The 19,933-nt window shown below is 36.9% G+C and overlaps 1 protein-coding gene across 1 annotated transcript in view; it reads left to right on the plus strand.

Annotated features, from left to right (window-relative positions):
• Nucleotides 1-19,933, plus strand: part of iqsec3a (IQ motif and Sec7 domain ArfGEF 3a) — a 221,456-nt gene that overhangs the window by 21,319 nt on the left and 180,204 nt on the right. The window contains exon 2 of the mRNA XM_059505523.1: nt 18,038-18,115. The gene's annotated coding sequence lies outside the window, so the exon portion shown is untranslated. The remainder of the gene's footprint in view (nt 1-18,037; nt 18,116-19,933) is intronic.

Below are 19,933 nucleotides of genomic sequence, written 5' to 3' on the forward strand. Positions count from 1 at the left end.
TACTCTACATTTTTTTTTCTTTTTTTAAGATTACATACTGTCATCCACCTATTATTTGTCTGTTGCCCCCTTACACATTGAGAAATACTGATCTAGTATGTTGAATGTTCAAGGATGTTCATTTATTCTTTAAAATAGAAATGAATATTCCTTTTTTAAATAATGCTTCAATTGAGGAAGATTATATTTATTTGCATTTAACCAATGTTTTATGTATATGGGAGAGCTTGCCATAATCACTGTTATGTCGGCATGTTGACAGTTGGCAGTAGGAAGTTGGTAGAAGCTTTTCACTTGTGGAAATGTCTAATAAGTAAAAAAGTTGTTTTGTCCAAATGTCTGATTTAGTATGCCATACAATTTATAATCATCTGGAAGGTCAAAGATGAAAAAAGCACCACCAAACAGAATTTAATTTTTTTTAATTATTACGTGTTTATGAAGAACTTTTTTAATAATGTCCTGCAAAACTTGCTGCTGTCAAAGGGTAAAATACCTACTGTGGCCAAGAGATGAAACCCTATAACTTAATCTTATGAGAATGGAAATTAGCTTTCAGAAAAATATCTTCATTAAAGCGAAACAACTTAGTTGACATCTGAGCGACTGCAGCTGTGGATTGCATTCACACATGTGGGTGCATTCACAACAGCAGTTGCGCAGTCCTGATAGCCCTTAGTTTTCTGACTTTACAGAACTCTTCTTTGTTACATCATCAGTTCATGTGGTGATGACTCAGTGCTTAAACTGCTATGGTGCATGTCTGAACATGTTCTTCCTGTAAAACCATAAATAATTTGCTCCATTGCGATTTTGTTTAAGGAGGTTACAGGCATTTGAAGAAATTAGCACAGTTCTCAGACTTGCAACTTCATAACATTAGAAAGTTACTGGATATTTTAGTTTTCTTATGATTTGATACAGTCATAACAGAGAGGCTCAACTTATGGTAATTTTGGACACTCTATTAAAAGCCCTCTAGAGCCACCAGGGACATTTTACAATAAGCTCTCATTTGTTAACATGCTAGTTAATGGATTAATTAGCATGAACTAAAAATAAACAATACAGTTTTTTACAGAATTTATTAACTTTTAGTATAACTAGTTAATATACATTGTTCAGAATTTAAAATGAACAAAAATGAAAAATGAAGTGTTGTTAATAGTTAGTTCGAGTTGTCTAACACAGTTAACTCATGTTAACAAATTAAACTTTATAAAGTGCTACTGCTTTAGCTTCTAACTTTTAAACTGTTGCAAAGAAATACATTTTTTGTTTTTGTTTCATTCATCATCTTGATGCATATTTTTACCTTTAAAGTTGTTGACAAACCAAAAAACGCTGTCAACAATAATTATCATTAGTGTTAATCTTGTTAGCACAATGTTGTGAGCTGTGTGCATCCCGCATGCTTAGCAGAAAGGTGAACCAGTGGCATCAATAGGAAACCCGCACTTCCACAACTTTAACATAATAATTTGCCTTGTGTCATTATTGCATGTGGCAGGTCTCCGTCTATGTGGGTGTTCTGGTCTTTTTTGAAAGTAGTGTTTAATATTTAGCATTGTTTCCCCAAGAAGGATATGTGCATGGATCAACATCTTTGTGGGGTTTGGTGCAACATTCCTATCAACTGATCAGCTTAGTTTTAGGTATGAAGTACCGACAACATTCTTATCAGGGTGCCTGCTGGTTCCTAATCAGTATTAAATATTTAAAAACCAACTCAGACTTTGTCACTGTCAACCGGTACTCATTCTTGCACAAAATTTCATAGTGTCTGAATTCTATGCTGCCTTAACATTGTACAGATGCCAATAGGTTGCTTCGCTTTTTTTAAACCAAATAATATGTGAATTGCTGTTAAACACCACTGTAGCAGTTCTAGAGTATGAAAGTGTTAAGATGGGGAAGTTCTCTGGTATAACCCTCCTTGTTGTATTTCTTATTCTAATTTAGAATAATACATAGTTTGAGTACAGTGAATCAGTTCTTTCATTCTGTTACTTTCGTTTTCATGTAATTGCAAGTGTATATCTAACAGTGCTTCAACTTCAACTCAAATTGCAGTTTTATGTCATATTTGTGACTTTATTTCTCAAAATTGTGACTTTCTCTAAATTATGGTCTTATATCTCATGATTGCATTTGTTTCACATTTGCTATTTTCTCTCTATAATTGTTGCTTTATATCTAGCAATTGTGTTTTTAATTTTATTTTTCACATTTGTGACTTTTTTCTTCATGATTGTAGCTTTATATCTCATGCCTGCATCTTTATTTTTTTCACATTTGTGACTTTATTTCTTAGAATTCAAGCAGTATATTGCAAATAGTTTTTTTTGTTAGTTTTATTTTTCAGATTGAATGTTTAAACTGTGATTTGAATACTTTTTTATCCTTGATGGGTTACACTTGGTCTTAAATTTTTGATAATATTAATATTTTTGATAATATTATAAAGTATAAGATGTTTTACATTTTATTACCCTAAATTACCTTAGTCATTTACATTACCTACAGTTTTTAGTGGTAGAGATGCGTTTAGAATTAGTGTTTTAATATGTTTATTTGATTGGAATGTGGTTTAAAGACTGACATAAATGATCTAGGAACATTTAGGAAACATCCAGTCTTAAGAAGATGATTTCCAAACTGTGCTTAGAAAACCTATGTCACAGCACAGCACAGTGGTGTAAAAGGCACACACTTTTGGTTTGTTTCTTAAACCATCTCCTGAATTCTTAAAGTATTAACATCCCAAATCTTTCTAGTGATTTCTCAACCCTGCCCTATTTTTCTTGTATTGTGGGGAGAATGCAGAAGCTTGCGAGACTGCTCTAGCCTTCCTGCTGATGCAAACCTTTCATGAGGCTTAGTGCTTTAATACTGAATGAGTGTATTTGTTTGTAGCTTGTGAATTTGAGAGATGGGGCTAAGTCTATTTTTAAAAGCTGAACCTCACAGGAACATCCACATGCTATTCTTGTCTATTTTTACAGATTAATTAACATTATGGACTGAGTAACATGACTTCTGCATCATGTTCTGTTCAACAGGACACATTCTGCTGAGAATGTGAGCCGTGGCAGATGGTACTTTAAAGATGCATTCATGCTATAGTCTGACATCTATTTGTTCTAGTTCGGTTTAATAGTTTGCTTGACAGGTTTTTTTTTTTTCAAATTGAGTCTGCCTGAAAATAAAAGTTTGGTTCTCGTTTTTGAGTACAATCAAAGTAAATGTAATTTTGATTGGTCTCGTTTCTTTGGTGTCATGAAGAAATTTATGGCATAGCTTAATAATTGGATTCCTATGACAGTCATTCAGAATGATGCCAAATAATCATATATGTATACTGATTTGCTGTCATGTTGTGAAATACTCATATTCTGCATAGTTAGCAGAAACCATAACTATGTAAGCAGGGAACCATAATAAGCAGGAACAAAAGAACAAGAGAGAACGGTCAAAGCTAATTCAACAAAATCTGGATCTCGCTTACTTTCTTCGATTTCAAATCCATTATTTACTTGGGATTTAGTGTTTACTTATGCATTCTTTTATTTAAATGGTTTATTTAATTTTTTTTTTGTCTCTACAAGTGTGAAACTGATTTTGGGGAATGACAATTGATAGTTTTGTCTGTATTATGGACCTCTTTTTCCTTACAATATGTTATTATTACATATTACCATATGTCATTCAGTGTAAAGAAATAAAAATGGTCTTTTTACAAGTGTTGTAAAGTCTGAATAATTTCTGCAAATTGGTTCTTTTTTAAATGTTTGTTTTATTAAACCAAAAAAAAAGACAAAATAAAAATTGTAAATACATTTTAAAAAGCCATTATAAGACATTCTGTGACATTTCTCATGTTTTTAAGATGTGTTTATTTTTTTATTTTTTTAAAGATTACATCCAGGGTTATGGAAAGATTAGGGCTCTGAACCAGCTGGAGCTTTATACATTTGTTCAGTGAGGAATTATAGAGGTTTAACCTCAGAAAGGTGGGGCAAAACGTTTTAGAGATCATTGCTCTCTCAGTGTACTGTAGGTTTAACCTAGAATACTAATGCTTGGCTGCATTTTCATTAGGTCTGCTATATTTCAATGAACTCAAAGGGCGATGAACTCATTGCAGAGAAGGACAAATTATGTTTTTGTAAAAAAGAAGCTTTTAGAGTGAAATGCTTTTTTTTAAAGGGGTCATATGATGTTGCTAAAAAGAAAATATTTAGTGTATTTGGTGCAATGAAATGTATTTATGTGGTTTAAGGTTCAAAATACACATTATTTTCCACATAATGTACATTATTGTTTTTCCTCTATGCCCCGCCTTTCTGAAACATGTCATTTTTTACAAAGCTCATCGTCTGAGAAGCGAGGTGTGCTCTGATTGCCCAGCTAACCAGTGATTGGCCGAATACCTCAAGCGCGTGACGGAAATGTTATGCCCCTTGCCATACTGTGATGGCGTGTCCCAGTCTGAACACTGGTGTGAAAGGCAAAAACAATAAAACCCGTTACAAATAAGCCATTTGTTGCATCAAGTGGGGACATAATTACGATTTAAAACATGAAGAGTAAAAGTGCCAATAAAAAAAAAAAATGAGAGTGCTGCTTTTGTTCATGTTCCTGGAGCTGCTGAAGTTACAGTAAAACACGTCTTGGTGGCGCTAGAGCACAAAACGGTCTTGCCAAGCACACTTGATACCTAACGATGAAGAGGAAGGACGTAAATAGACTAAGAAGATACACTGAGGCAAGATGAATGTAGATCTGCTGGTCTCATTTGTGTCTGCACACAAAGGGCTTTATGACAAACATGGCAGCGACTATAAAAATCTCGATAAGAGGGAGTTGTTATGGAGAGGAATTGCAGATCAAATAGGATTCTATGTGTACCATGGTATTTCTGTTTCACTAAGGGCCATCTAATGTCAGGGAGTGAATTTGAACATTCACTCGGCTCATTGCCAGTGAAAATCGCTTGGGTATGAACACAAAAGATGCGTTGAAAAACATTGGCAATAAGCATGTGTGATAATCGTCCCAGTGTGTACGAGGCTTAAGGTTCTCGTTTTTGAGTATAAAAGTTTTGTGTTTTCATTTTGAAGAGACAAATCACTAGTCAGATTGTGTCTGAATAGGAATGTGTAAATGTCATTGTGATAGGTCTCATTTCTTTGGTTTTATGAAGACATTTAAGGCATAGCTTAATAACTGGATTCCTATTAAAGTCATTCAAAGTCATGCCAATTAATTATTATAATTTTTTTCCATAAGAGTGGAGCTTGATTTGATACAAGAGGTTATCATATGATTCCATACATGCTCTGCTGTCATGTTGTGAAATACTCAACCAATTTTTAAGTGGTTTGCATAGTTAGCAAAAAGCATAAGTATGTTAGCAGGAAATGTCTCAGGTTATGCATGTAACCATGGTCCCTCGAAGGAATGATATTCTCCATTGAACGCTGTGGGGAATGCTTCCATCGTGAGCGACTCTGAATATCCTGTGCAATCTATCCAATGGAAGGGCGTGACGTCACGGGCGGGGTGACGTAAGCGACCAGGAAGCTATAAAAGCACTTGCTGCATAGCCAGCATCAGCTTCAAAGAGTGAAGCAAGCGCTGGGATGGATGCTGGGAGTATGGCTTCGAGACGCAGCATCTCATTCCCTTGAGGAACCATAAATGCATAAAATGCATAAACTGAGATGTTCCTCTTCAGGCACTTGAGCTGCATCGAACGCTATGGGGAATGAGGTGCCCATGGCGCCAGACTCCAAGTACCTGCCTAGTATGTATCCGAAGAGCACAGCTAAGGCAAGAGAACAGAAGAGCCAGGAGTAGCTTGCATATCAAGGCAATAGAACCTCACTAAGGTGGAGAGCGTGGACCGTCCCGCAGCGTTGCAGATATCCTGCATCGATACATCTGCTAAGAAGGCCTTGGAGGCCGCCATACCCCATGTGGTGTGAGCCTTGACTCCCATTGGCGAGGGGAGGTCAGAGGGCTCATAGGTCAGGTTGATAGCCTCAACTATCCATCGGCTAAAGGTCTGCTTAGTCGCAGGGAGACCCCTTTTGGGAGGACCATGGCACATGCACTTAGTTGGTCCATCCTTCTCCACATGACAGCTCTGTGGATGCATATGTCCAGCACTCGAACTGGACACATACAATTAAGCTTCTTCTGGTCAGACTCCCGGAAAGGAGGAGGGCAGAAGGCCTGCAGCACTATCGATTGTGGTGTGACAGAGGGAACCTTTGGAACATAACACGCTTGAGGGTATAAAAAGCCTTTGGCCATGCCAGGCACAAAGTCAAGATGAGTAGGGGCCACTGAGATGGCCTGAAGGTCTCCAACTCTTTTTAGAGAAGTAAAAGGCAGGCAGTCTTTATAGTCAGATGACGATCTAATATCTCCTCAATTAGCTCGAATGGAGCTTTACAGAGAGCCTCTAACACCACATCCAAGTCCCAGGAGGGTACATGGGACCATACTAGAGGCCTCAGCCTCTGTGCAGCATGGAGGAAATGTGTCACTATGGGGTGTCTACCCACTGACTGGCCACCGAGGGGGACATGGTAGGCCACAATGGCCACCATGTAAACTTTTAAGGTGGAGTGGGTCTCTACAGTCTCTACACAATGAGGTGAATAGTTTACACCTCATGGCATACAGTTTCCTCGCCAAGGGATCTCTGGATTGAAGGATGGTCTCAACAACCTTGGCTGAGAGACCGGATGCTATGAGCTGTGCCCCCTCAGGGGCCACACCCACAGTTTCCACAACTCTGGGCAGGGGTGAATTATCGTACCCAACACCTATAAAAGTAGATCTCTCCTGGCTGGAATCTCCCATAGAGAGCCATTGAGAAGTGCGATCACATCTAAGAACCATACTCGGACTGGCCAGAATGGGGCCACTAATAGCAGCCAAACCCCATCCCAGCATACTCTCGCCACAACTCCCAGGAGCAGTGCGATCGTGGGAAAAGCGTACAGACGAAGAATGCTAATTGATAGCTTTGTCTGTATAATTTACCTCCTTGTCCTCACAATATGTTTTTATTACATATTACCATATGTAATTTCCGTTCAAAGTAAAGAAATAAAAACTGGCTTTTTACCAGTGTTGTAAAATAATTTTTGAAAGTTTTGTTTTATTAAGAAAAAGTAATTATAAGACATTTTGTGACATTTCACAAGGTTTTAAGATTTTTTATTTTTTATTTTTTTTTAAAGATGACATCCAGGGCTGTGGAAAGATTAGGGCTCTGAACAGTTTGTTTTTAACCAGCTTAGAGCTTTATACATTTGTTCAGTGAGGAATTATAGAGGTTTAAACTTGAAAGGTGGGGCAAAACGTTTTAGAGATCATTGCTCTCTCAGTGTACTGTTGGTTTAACCTAGAATACTAATGCTTGACTGCATTGTCATTAGGTCTGCTGTATTACAATGAGCTCACAAGGCAATGAACTCATTGCAGAGAAGGACAAATTATGTTTATTTTGAAAATAATCTTTAAGAGTAAAAAGGCTTTTTTTAAAGGGGTCATATGATATTGCTAAAAAGAATATTATTGTGTGTGTGTGTATTTGGTGTAATTAAATGTGTTTATTCGGTTTAAAGCTAAAAAAAGCACATTATTTTCCACATACTGTACATTATTTTTTTCTCCTCTATGCCCCGCCTTTCTGAAATGCATTGTTTTTTAAAAAGCTCATCGGTCTGAAAAGCAAGGTATGCTCTGATTGGCCAGCTATCCAATGCGTTGTGATTGGGTGAATGCCTCAAGTGTGGGGCAAAAATGTTACGCCCCTTGCAATATTGCATGTCCCAGTCAGAACACTGATATGACAAGAAAAAAACAATAAAACCCATTACAAATGAGCCATTTGTTGCATCAAGTGGGGACATAACTACGGATTAAAATGACTTATACTGTCTTTTTACACATTGTGTTGCATCGTGCTGCTTATACATAAAACCATGTCTGCATTTGTGATCGAATGTCAAATAAATTAAGCACAACTCTACACAGCTCAAAACTCACATTTGAATCATCAGTGGCAAATCCTTTTAATATATAAACGTACTTACAGAATGTGAGCATTGTGCTGGCATTGTAGTCTACTCTCCCAGGTTCAGGAAACAGTCCCCCATAAAATGCATTCCACATACCTGAATGCTTGGGTTGAACTGTTCTGAAACAGTACTGATTTCTAGTTGTGTCCTCTTTTGGAAGGCCAAACTAAGTATTTTCGCTTTCACAATGAAACACAGCCTCTGTCTCCACTACATGGCGGCAGCAACAATAATACAGTGAGAATAAAAATTACACCCTCTTTCTTTGCGTGAATATTTGGATGGCGTTATGCATCTTTAAACCAGGCGTTTTCGGAGGGCGTTTAACTCTTACATTTTATAAAGAATAGCTCTTTGGGTTTGAGCCTTAGTCTTTGCAACTTTTGGGATCTTATCTATTCACACCTTGTAACAATCCAAAGAGAAAGGAAAACTTGAAATTGCATCATGTGACCCCTTTAAAAGAGGCAGAGAAATGTAAGTTATTCATATGCATGTGGTGACCAGATGAGTCATATTAAGTATGTTAAAGCAATTTTACATTTTCTAAAGAAATAAGTGGTGCTTACCTGAAGGTTAGATGCTTTCAGGGTCAAAAATGCTTTGGTTTTCTTAAAAAAAAATTTCCAACGATTCGGTCAAAGCAGTACTAAGATTTAGTCTCTTTAAACCCCTCCTTTCCGTGAGTCTACTCTGCTCTGATTGGTCATATCGGCCAGTCTGTTGTGATTGGTCTACCCTGTACAGAGCGTGCTAGAAGCGATTTACCTATTAGTACCATATTTTGAATGCTTGATAGAAAATACAGGGTTTAAATTTGGCTGGGGCCATCTGGGACTGAGCCTCGGCACATAGACTCCAGGGCTCCACATTTAACGATTCATGAACGCCAGACAAGTAAGCATGCTGACGTAAAAAAAAAAAAATTATGTTTAAAAATACAGTTAGTTGGGCAACATCACACAACATTTTCACCATTACTACTGTTTAATAGTTCAATAAACAGTTCAATAAGCAAATACAATAATTTTAGGTCACTTACATTTTAGGCGGAAACACAGCGCATCTCACAGCAACCAGCTGATTAATTGCTGAATGATTCTGTGTTCTGAACAAATCGGTTGAGACAACGTTTCATTAGCTCATGTATGAACATCTGATGAATCAGCCATTTGAACAAATCACTTGAATGAACAACTCAGTGACTCACTCATTAAATGCTCACTACTGGCACCTACTGGCATTTTAATTTAGTTTAAAAGTATAATTTCCACCATCATTCCTTTTTTTATATATTCCAAAAAATACTTAAAACAATCTCATAGCATTATTCAATTCAGCTGATTTTTTTTCAGTCAGTGTAAATGATTAAATTTGATAACGTAACAAATATCGCATTATTACAAGATTTACATTTATAGATTGTACTGTGGAGAAAATATATTTTAACCACTTATTCTTTGCAGCCTCATCTTTCGGAAGTGAACATCAAAAAAAATTACTTTCACAGCATAGGACACAGTGTCTTCTCAACATTATGTTAACCCCAAAAACAAGCTACAGTGTTTGAGGGCAGGTCAAGTTATTTGTGGCCAGCCAAGGTAGAACATAGACAGGCAATATGCAAATGTGTTACCCTGTGATGTGTAGCCATCACTGTTGTGAGATTCAAATGACTAACAACTTGTTTAAGCTGTTCAGAGATGATTATTTCTTTTGGGAGACAATAACATTATTTATCCTGCCCTTTCAGCTTTACAACCTTACAGGGTCGGGTTTCCCGATAACAATTGATCTTAGCGCTTATTTATGTTAACATACAGCTACATTACATACATAATGAAAGGCAGTATCTGAAATGGCATAACAGGGACACTTTTTGCTGTTAATTTACTCATCCTCAGACCATCCAAGAAGTAGATTACTTTTTTTCTTCAGTAGAACAGTCAATAAGATTTTTAGGAGAATCCATGACCCTTGGTGATTAATAAACAGTCACTTTGAGAGTCAAAAAAGTATATACTGACAAGATAAAGTAATACCAATAAATTGCCTTGGTTTCACTATGGGGTGTTCTAAATGGACAAACAATGCTTAGGGTTAGTGTTTTTTTCAAATCCCCAGCCATAAGTATGGCCAATAGATGTGATGCTTGCAGTTCATTTTATAACATTAGTACATTTTAGATAGATTTCAAATTTAATGACGAAAATACATTTATTGTAAAAATGCTTTAATACTTAGTCTACTGCCCTGCATTGAATAAATATCCTTTAAATATATGTTATGTCATTTAGGGTGCTGGGAAAAGTGTTGTATATTTAAGGTGACTTAAGTCACTGGATTAGTTATATATATTTTGAGATCCCTATCATCAACACACATACACAATCAAATGATTCCACTCGCCAGGCCTAGCATGTAAGATGAGGCTCAAACATGCCTTGAGAGAGATTTGAAGACTTTTGCTTGTGAACATCGGTGTTTTGAGTGAGTTCATGTGTTTTTTTTTTCATATACTTTTTAATGAATTTATATTGCCTCAAAAATAATTGACAGTTGTGTTGTATTTCTTGAATTTTGTATTGAATTTCCAGCAAAAATAACTATATTTGTGAAACTGTAATGTGTCCATGTTATAAAATGACTTTTACGATTTTAATTATATGACCAAATCCTATTGTTGGTTATCACTTTTTTTTTGGAAACCCTGTTGTCAAGCTTTTAATTTTAATCAAATGAACACTTTATTTGTTTGCTATGCATACAACAGTGGTTTTGCATAAATTGCCAGGGGCACTTGAGGGGCAGTTCAGTGTGTTTGAAATGTGAAAACATTGCATTTTATTCAAAAACACAATTTAAACTTAAAGTGATAAAAACTCAACTGTGCAAACTTGGATCTAATGTTGTGTTTATGCATTTTAAAATGATTAATTTCTTCCTGTGCTTTTAGAAACATAACTTTCATCTTTTCAAAAGCCCTTGGGCTGCCTATGAGTTCAGGATCCTTTGAAATATAGAATTTTATACAGAATCAGATTACAGCACTTTTGATCAATTCAAGCATGTCTTTCTCCTTTAAACGGAATCATCCTGTTGAAAGTTACTGTTTAATTCTTTCGAGCATACCTTGGGTATCCTTCCTAATTTTAACATTTGCTTTGGATTGTTAAATAGTGACCAGGTGTGTTTTCAAGGTCACTGATTTAAATACTTGCTTAAGTTTAATTTACACAGCTGTTAATAACCAAATCCATCTTTATGTTGCCTCTATTCAAGAAGTAATTATCCATGTCAACAGAAGTAAGTCTTGCTCTAGTAATCTGTTCCCATTTGAGATCTGTCTTAGCTTACACATGACCTATTAACCATCCAGTGTCAAGTCACATCCTGTCACAAAAACCTAATTTGGAGGACCATTAACAAAAGTAGCAAATACACTTTCATCCCAACATCCTCTTGCTATTCTTTTTGTTCATCTTTTCTGCCATGTGGATTTATCATTGTTTTATATATTATTTATATTACTTATATAATACAAATTATAGTATATTATTTATAAATGAATAAAAATAATAAATACATATTTTTTTATTTACCGTATTTTTCAGACTATAAGTCGCACCTGAGTATAAGTCGCATCAGGGAAAAACATAGACAGTAAAAGAAATGGACACAAAGACCCCATTGGAACTCTGAGACAAGTGAAGCCCATTTTTAGCGATTTTTAGCACTTCCGTTTCTGACGCGCAGACTCAAACTAAGCTTAATGACATCAGCAACCTGTCTGACAGATGTAAATCTTCTAGTAGCTGTGCGTGCAAACTGCCATCGTTAATCTTGCAGAGATGGCGAGCTTGAGCGGGGAGTTCTTTGGCGTGAGTGAGCAGGAGTAAGTATTCTGATTAATTATTTTATATAGTATTTTAAAATGTAACGCCAGGGCTTGTATCTATGGGCTTCTCTCTTGACGTCCCCCCGATTGCCTGCGAGCTTCTCCTCCTGTCTGTACGGTAATTTCTCTACTGTGCGACAGAGAGTCGAGTGGTTATGACGCAATCGTTAGCCTATTTTTACAAAAACTGTTTCTACGGGGCCATAATGTAACATAGAAGGTAATGGAGCCCTTTATACATTGTCGTGTATCTTTAGAAATAAATAATGGACAAATGGAGTCTTTAAACGCCTCAGATGTAAAGTTATTCGCTGTCAAAGTGATGCCAAAATGAATGGGAGTCAATGGGATGCAACGCACTTCAACTTCCGGTCGACTTCCTTCCCGCCTGGGGAAAAAATATATATAAGTCGCACTGGACTATAAGTCCCATTTATTTAGAACCAAGAACCAAGAGAAAACATTACCGTCTACAGCCACGAGAGGGTGCTCTATGATATCAAGTGTAGACAACAGGAGCACAGAGCAGCATAGAGCGGTAATGTTTTCTCTTGGTTCATTTGTCTTAGTTCATTTCTCTCGGTTCATGTCAAATTAATTTTGATAAATAAGTCGCACCTGACTATAAGTCGCAGGACCAGCCAAACTATGAAAAAAAATGCGACTTATAGTCCGGAAAATACGGGTACTTAAATTGATCACAAATAATTTAATGTATCGGTAACACTTTCTATGAAGCCTATATTTATAATACATTATAAGGGTATTCTTAAAGCATTATAATGAATGCATAATGCATTATAATAAAACTTATAATATGTTGTATCATCTCATGAATATCCATAAGAACAGTTTTAATATATGATAATATTTACTTATTTGTGGTTATAGCTTTTAAGAGTATGATGATTTATAACACAATGAACACGTTGCATTCACTTTTACAATGGATTATATTTCTCATAGTTATAATGTAATGTTATAATGGTTCTCATAGTTATAATATATTATAAGTCTCATATCTTGCCATTTTTCTGATGCTATTTTATTTAAAGTGGTCAAAGACCACTTATAAGTAGTAATAATAATAATAATAACAAAAAGAAAGTTCTCTCTCAAACAGCCATAAGATCAGATATCAGATCAGATGAATGGGTAATATGACACATTTGCTTTGAACTATTTTTATTGTAATATCAGTTTGATTATTTTGATGGTACCCTTTAGACAGCTGTTGATAAGTAACTCTGCAACTACATATAAACTAGTGGTCATTAGAGTATTAGTGTGTCTGCTGCTGTAAATGTATGCTAAGACTTTATTTTGATTGTCAACCAACAGATAAACTGACATACTGTAAGTGTCTTTGGAAGTAAGTCAACGTATTCTACTATACTAGATTCAACCATTCTTGAGCATACTAATAATCTAATGAGAGTTAGTTGGCATGTAGTGGCAACGTTGCTTATAATCGATTGATTAAGGGGACCATCAAAATAAAATGTAACCATATAAAACATTGCATTTATTGCAAATATTGAATGGATATTGGATGTCATTCTCAAGGCATAATGCATAGGGCTGTGCTGACTTCTCTGCTTTACTTTAGGTGGTACCTCAAAAATTGCTCATATAGCAGAACAATTCTGTATTAAATAACTTTTGTCAAGAGACAAAATGTTAATTTGGGGTAAACTTAATTCAGGGGTAGCCAATTTTGCTACAACAGCCTTGTCCCAAATGGCACCATAAACTCTTGCGATCTTGCTCTGAGTTCACATTTTCATAACGTAATACCACTTTGACTACTGGGCTCATAAGACGTGTGCATTGAGAGCACATATCGGTCACAAAGGGGGTGCTCATGAAAGCAAAAATGACGAATGGGACACCATATGGTCTCGTGAAGTTAACAGACACTCATATATGGTGGCCATTGTAAGTCTGGCAGACCACAAGTACACAAAGTCTGCCATTTGGGACAGGGCCAATTTTGCAGAGTTCAGCCCCAGCCCTAATCAAACACACCTGAACCAGCAAATCAAGGTGAACAGGATTATTTGAAAATAATCGACAGGTGTATTGAAGTAGAGCTGGAACTGATATCTTCAGGAAGGTAACTATCCAGGAGCAGGGTTGCCTATGTCTCAATTTTAATTAAAACAATTTATTATGCATTTATCCAGATTATCCAGATTAATATATTGGCAGCCCTAAAATCATCATATTATTATTAGTATTTTTTACCACTAACCTTATACAAACCAACGTGAATGGGAACTTATTGAAGTATATTGAGGTAGTCTTCATCACGTGTTGGGTAAGGTTACTTCCCAAGCTACAAACTCATAATTTAGCTAGAAAGGAGTCCTGTTCTCATTCATATCAATAGTTGCTCATTTGGCACAGTACGTATGTAATCTTCATGCTGCAATTGAGTTCTAGTTTTCTTTGAGCCAGTATACTTGGGATAATAAACAGAAAGACAGTGTCATATGGTGGCCAAACTGGGCACACCAGCTGAAGACTGTGACAGTAGGTAGATGGGTAGATGGCTCCATTCCCTCATGACCTCCTGCCATTGTGTCTTTGAGTTGACCCTAAATCTAGTAGTAATTCTCCAAGAGCGACCAGAATGAATCACTCTGAATTCATCTTTAAGTAATGGAGAAAGAGTTAAAGGGTTGAAAAATACGTTGAAGGAGAAAGACAGATGATCTGTCTTAGCAAATGGGATTTTTGCGTCCTACATGTCCAAAGACTGTAGAGCTAAACAAGCATAACTTTTATTAACTCTATGACATCCATATGTGATCTTGAGTAATACTACTTACCCTCTTTGTGCCAAATCCTCTTTTATTTGCTTTAATGGACTGGAGGACCAGCAGCATTGAGGGTAAAAAATAAGGAAGCAGAGATTTTGGTGTGGTGGAGGATGCAGGGGTGATTATGGACATGCTATTTATGATACCACCCTCATATCTGGAGATTAAAGCAGTTAGTAGTCTGAGTGGCAGACACTTTGTATTTTGCTTTAGGAAGAGGAAGAAGAGATGTGAGGTGGCTTTTGAATTGATATGGCCAATTGTCCTTTGTGACAGTGTAGTCTGGACTGGTGTCCTGCTTAATGTGGTTTCGAGGTTGGGGTGGCATGGATAACATTTCACTTTCATAATAACTTCTTCACTTCTCTTCTCTGCATGTCTTCATGTAGCATTTTGGACTGTAGGGCCTTAAGTTGTAGCTTTTGTACTGAGAGTGGATGCTCAATCGCAAGAAAAAAAAATATTTCAAGCTCTGAATATGACAATAATACCTGGAGAAAGCTAACTATCAGCTCCGTTTAATAGGCTGTCAATGGGAAAAGACACTTTTTGCACCCACAATGGTGAAAATATTTCTACAATGAGGGGTTATCTAGACCACGCTAACAAACTCTGACTCCTTGATTACTGTTTTTCTAATCATGTAGTAGTTTGAGTCAATGTTGTGGTTGCGGTTGAGCTCATCTGATTCCAGGCTGAGAACTGAGTTGAGTCCGACAAGATCAAGACTGTGAAAATATGATCTTGGACTCAGACTCGAGACCTAACCAAAAGTTTAAATCCAAGCTTGTGTTTGAATATTTTAACTATTTCTCAAATTATTTCAAATAAACAAGAAATCTTTCGTTTAAAAGTAAATTTTTGGGGCATGACTTTGTGGAATAGGAAAATGACATGAGGTTACAGATGTTTTTTTTTTCAGAGACTTTTCTAGTATGTCAAACACAGCCATTCAGCAACCAGTGTACACACAGTTCCTATATACCTATATTTACCCACTGTAAAACTATAAAATTCTCTTTAAACTACTGTATTTTATGACATTGAAAATTAACTGGCAAAGTTTGTTTTTATGTTTTGTAAAAATGTCCTGTTGTGATACACAGCTAGTCCATAGACAATAAGGAGCAAGCCGATATAATATCATATATATTTATATATATATTTTTTACATTTTCATTTCTTTTAGCCATGGGTCATCTACATCCATGTCACAAGCTACCATTTTGGCCAGAGCAACAAAAACTGACTCCACTTCAACAGGTTAATTTATTATAGCATACATAATAATTTTTTTTTATCTGCTTGGTCTATAAGGATGTCATTAATATGCATGAAGTCAAATATGTGTGGCCTCACGGAGCAAGCTTTGCTATGCTTCTCTGTGATTTGCCACAAATAGATGACTTCATTTTACACGCCATTACACAGTAAACAGGACAGTCAACTGTGACAGAATGAAGACAGATGCACTAGTATCTTTCTGTGTAAAGCTGTTCTAGGTCAGCTTCTATCCTATTTGTGTCATAGAAGCACACCACTAAATTTAAATTGCAACAAGATTATATATATTGTATTCAATATTCTAAAACTGAATATGATAATTTTGGTCTGTGTATGTTTTTTTTAGAGAAGTGACATACAGCCAAGTATGGTGACCCATACTCAGAATTTGTGCTCTGCATTTAACCCATCCAAAGTGCACACACACACACAGCAGTGAATACACACACACCGTGAACAAACACCCAGAAAAGTGGGCAGCCATTTACGCTGCGGCACCTGGGGAGCAGTTGGGGGTTCAGTGCCTTGCTCAAGGGCACCTAAGTCGTGGTATTGCCGGCCCGAGACTTGAACCCACAACCCTAGGGTTAGGAGTCAAACCACTAAGCCACAACTTCCCCATGTATTGTATGTATTCACTACTCACTGCTGTTTTTGTGCACTTGGATGGGTTTAATTGCAGAGCACAAATTCCAAGTATGGGTCACTGTACTAGGCTACACGTTATGTTACTACACTTTATTTATTTATTTATTTTATTAACTGGAGCCTCAGTTCATGTGTATCAATTGCATGCAACATATAAAGTGGCACACAATAAACAATGGCACATTTTGATTATGGCAAAGCCAATTAAATATTTGAAAATATTCTTTATAAAAGACTTTACAAAATACTCTGTAGTAAAACATGTACAATAACAGATGTGATTTTACACAAAAGACATTAAGTTAAAACCAACCCAGGCACATTGAAATTTTTTTGCAGAATAGCATTATGTTGAACCTTGCATGCTTTGCTACGCATTCAGAATTAAATGTCCAGTGAGTGGAAGAGATACATGTATCAGAAAGAGATGGACATGAATATGGCAACGTTTTATTAAATTGGTTGCTGTACAGATAGCTTCAGTTCAGAAATAAAATGTCCTGAGAGTGCTGAAAAGTTAAAACTCCTTTTCCTAAACTTAACGGGTAGTGTTAATAAAAGCAAACATGACATAAAAACACATTCGCTTGCTATTTTTCAAAAAAATATTTAATTGTGACGTATTTTTCACAAGAAATCTCTCAAGCTCTCCACATTGCAAATGCAATGCTGTACGGGGTGGGCTACTGAGCAAATTTACTTGACCTGAAAAGCCATTCATATGGAGCTGGTAATGTGAAACAAACTTAAAAATTTATTGGCTAAAAAAGAAATAGTCATAACATAGTATTGTGTGAGGAATCATAAAGGAATAAAAGGGATAAAAGTTGTTGGTGCTTTACAGGCACTTATGTTCATTTCAAAGGTAGGCTATGTGTTTGTGGGTATGCAGATATGCAGGTAGCTGCATACCTTTTAGCACCTTGACAATATATCACACATTTTCCATGTCTTACAGTATTTTTACACTGTTTTCTTGTTGAGGATTGAGGTATTGGCAAAACGCCTGGTAGCTCAGTCCCTCAATACTTTTGTAATGACCCACTTTCATTATACTTATGGCAACTGTGCTTGGCACAGTTTGGTTCGGTACGGCACAACTAAAATGATCAGTATATAATCCCACCCACTTTGAAGTGGTACTCAATGGCAAACCGAGCCAAAATAAAGCGAGTTGAGATGAGCCGAGTTGTGCCACACAGTGGAAAAGCGCCATTAATTACAAGCAAGAGCTAGCTTGGAAAAAAAGCGTGACCATTTCCCTATGTCTTTTCTTACAGGAACCAGAGAGTTCTTCACCAATTTTGCTGTCCTGCTCCAGACGCCCCTGAGTCTGACTCTCAGGTCTTTGTACCCAGGTAGGGGGTGGGGGTGGAGGGTTGGGGTTGGTTGGTACCTTCTGACTAAAAACTCCATTGCCACAGTAAAGACTGATGGTGGTAGGCAACACAACTGAACTAGTTATACCTGTCTAGAAGTGGTTGTCTTTTCATGCCTTGTCTCCCCATATTAAATTCAGTTTCCATTATCACAGAAAGCTGTGACCTTGACAGAGAAAAAAAAACTGATATGATTTCCCTTTAAATCAGGCGAAAAGAAAAATGTGTATCTAATGTTTAACTGCCATGTTTGTCGGTAGGCATATGCTCCGCTCAGCTGGCTTAGCTAGAGTCTCAAAAAACCTTGGTCAGAGTAATTTCCTATTCTGTTAGCACAACCATGTTTACCAGCCATGATAAGTATCTTGCATTGTGCTGAATGCTCAAATAAATCGCCTAGAGATCCCCATCTCTACCCTTTTTAGTCACCTTTATGTATTTATATAGCGCTTTAAACAAAATACATTGCGTCAAAGCAACTGAACAACATTCATTAGGAAAACAGTGTGTCAATAACCAAAATGATAGTTAAAGGCAGTTCATCATTGAATTCAGTGATGTCATCGCTGTTCAGTTAAATAGTGTCTGAGCATTTATTTGCAATCAAGTCAACGATATCGCTGTAGATGAAGTAACCCCAACTAAGCAAGCCAGAGGCGACAGCGGCAAGGAACTGAAACTCCATCGGTGACAGAATGGAGAAAAAAACCTTGGTAGAAACCAGGCTCAGTTGGGGGGCCAGTTCTCCTCTGACCAGACGAAACCAGTAGTTCAATTCCATGCTGCAGCAAAGTCAGATTGTGCAGAAGAATGTGGTTTCCTGTGGTCTTGTCCTGGTGGTCCTCTGAGACAAGGTCTTTACAGGGGATCTGTATCTGGGGCTCTAGTTGTCCTGGTCTCCGCTGTCTTTCAGGGCAGTAGAGGTCCTTTCTAGGTGCTGATCCACCATCTGGTCTGGATACGTACTGGATCCGGGTGACTGCAGTGACCCTCTGATCTGGATACAGACTGGATCTGGTGGCTACGGTGACCTCGGAATAAGAGAGAAACAGACAAATATTAGCGTAGATGCCATTCTTCTAATGATGTATTAAGTACATAGGGTGTTATGGGAAGTGTTCCCGGTTCCGGTTTACCTAATTAATGCAGCCTAAAAATCCTTTAACGGATTTGGATATTAAAAGCATATTAGTATGTTATGTGTAAGCCAGGTTAAAGAGATGGGTCTTTAATCTAGATTTAAACTGCAAGAGTGTGTCTGCCTCCCGAACAATGTTAGGTAGGTTATTCCAGAGTTTAGGCGCCAAATAGGAAAAGGATCTGCCGCCCGCAGTTGATTTTGATATTATCAAATTGCCTGAGTTTTGAGAACGTAGCGGACGTAGAGGATTATAATGTAAAAGGAGCTCATTCAAATACTGAGGTGCTAAACCATTCAGGGCTTTATAAGTAATAAGCAATATTTTAAAATCTATACGATGCTTGATAGGGAGCCAGTGCAGTGTTGACAGGACTGGGCTAATATGGCCATACTTCCTGGTTCTAGTAAGAACTCTTGCGGCTGCATTTTGGACTAGCTGTAGTTTGTTTACTAAGCATGCAGAACAACCACCCAATAAAGCATTACAATAATCTAACTCTGAGGTAATAAATGCATGGATTAACATTTCTGCATTTGACATTGAGAGCATAGGCCGTAATTTAGATATATTTTTGAGATGGAAAAATGCAGTTTTACAAATGCTAGAAATGTGGCTTTCTAAGGAAAGATTGCGATCAAATAGCACACCTAGGTTC

The sequence above is a fragment of the Carassius carassius genome, chromosome 22 (assembly GCF_963082965.1).
Source record: "Carassius carassius chromosome 22, fCarCar2.1, whole genome shotgun sequence".
NCBI classification, from domain to species: Eukaryota; Metazoa; Chordata; class Actinopteri; order Cypriniformes; family Cyprinidae; genus Carassius; species Carassius carassius.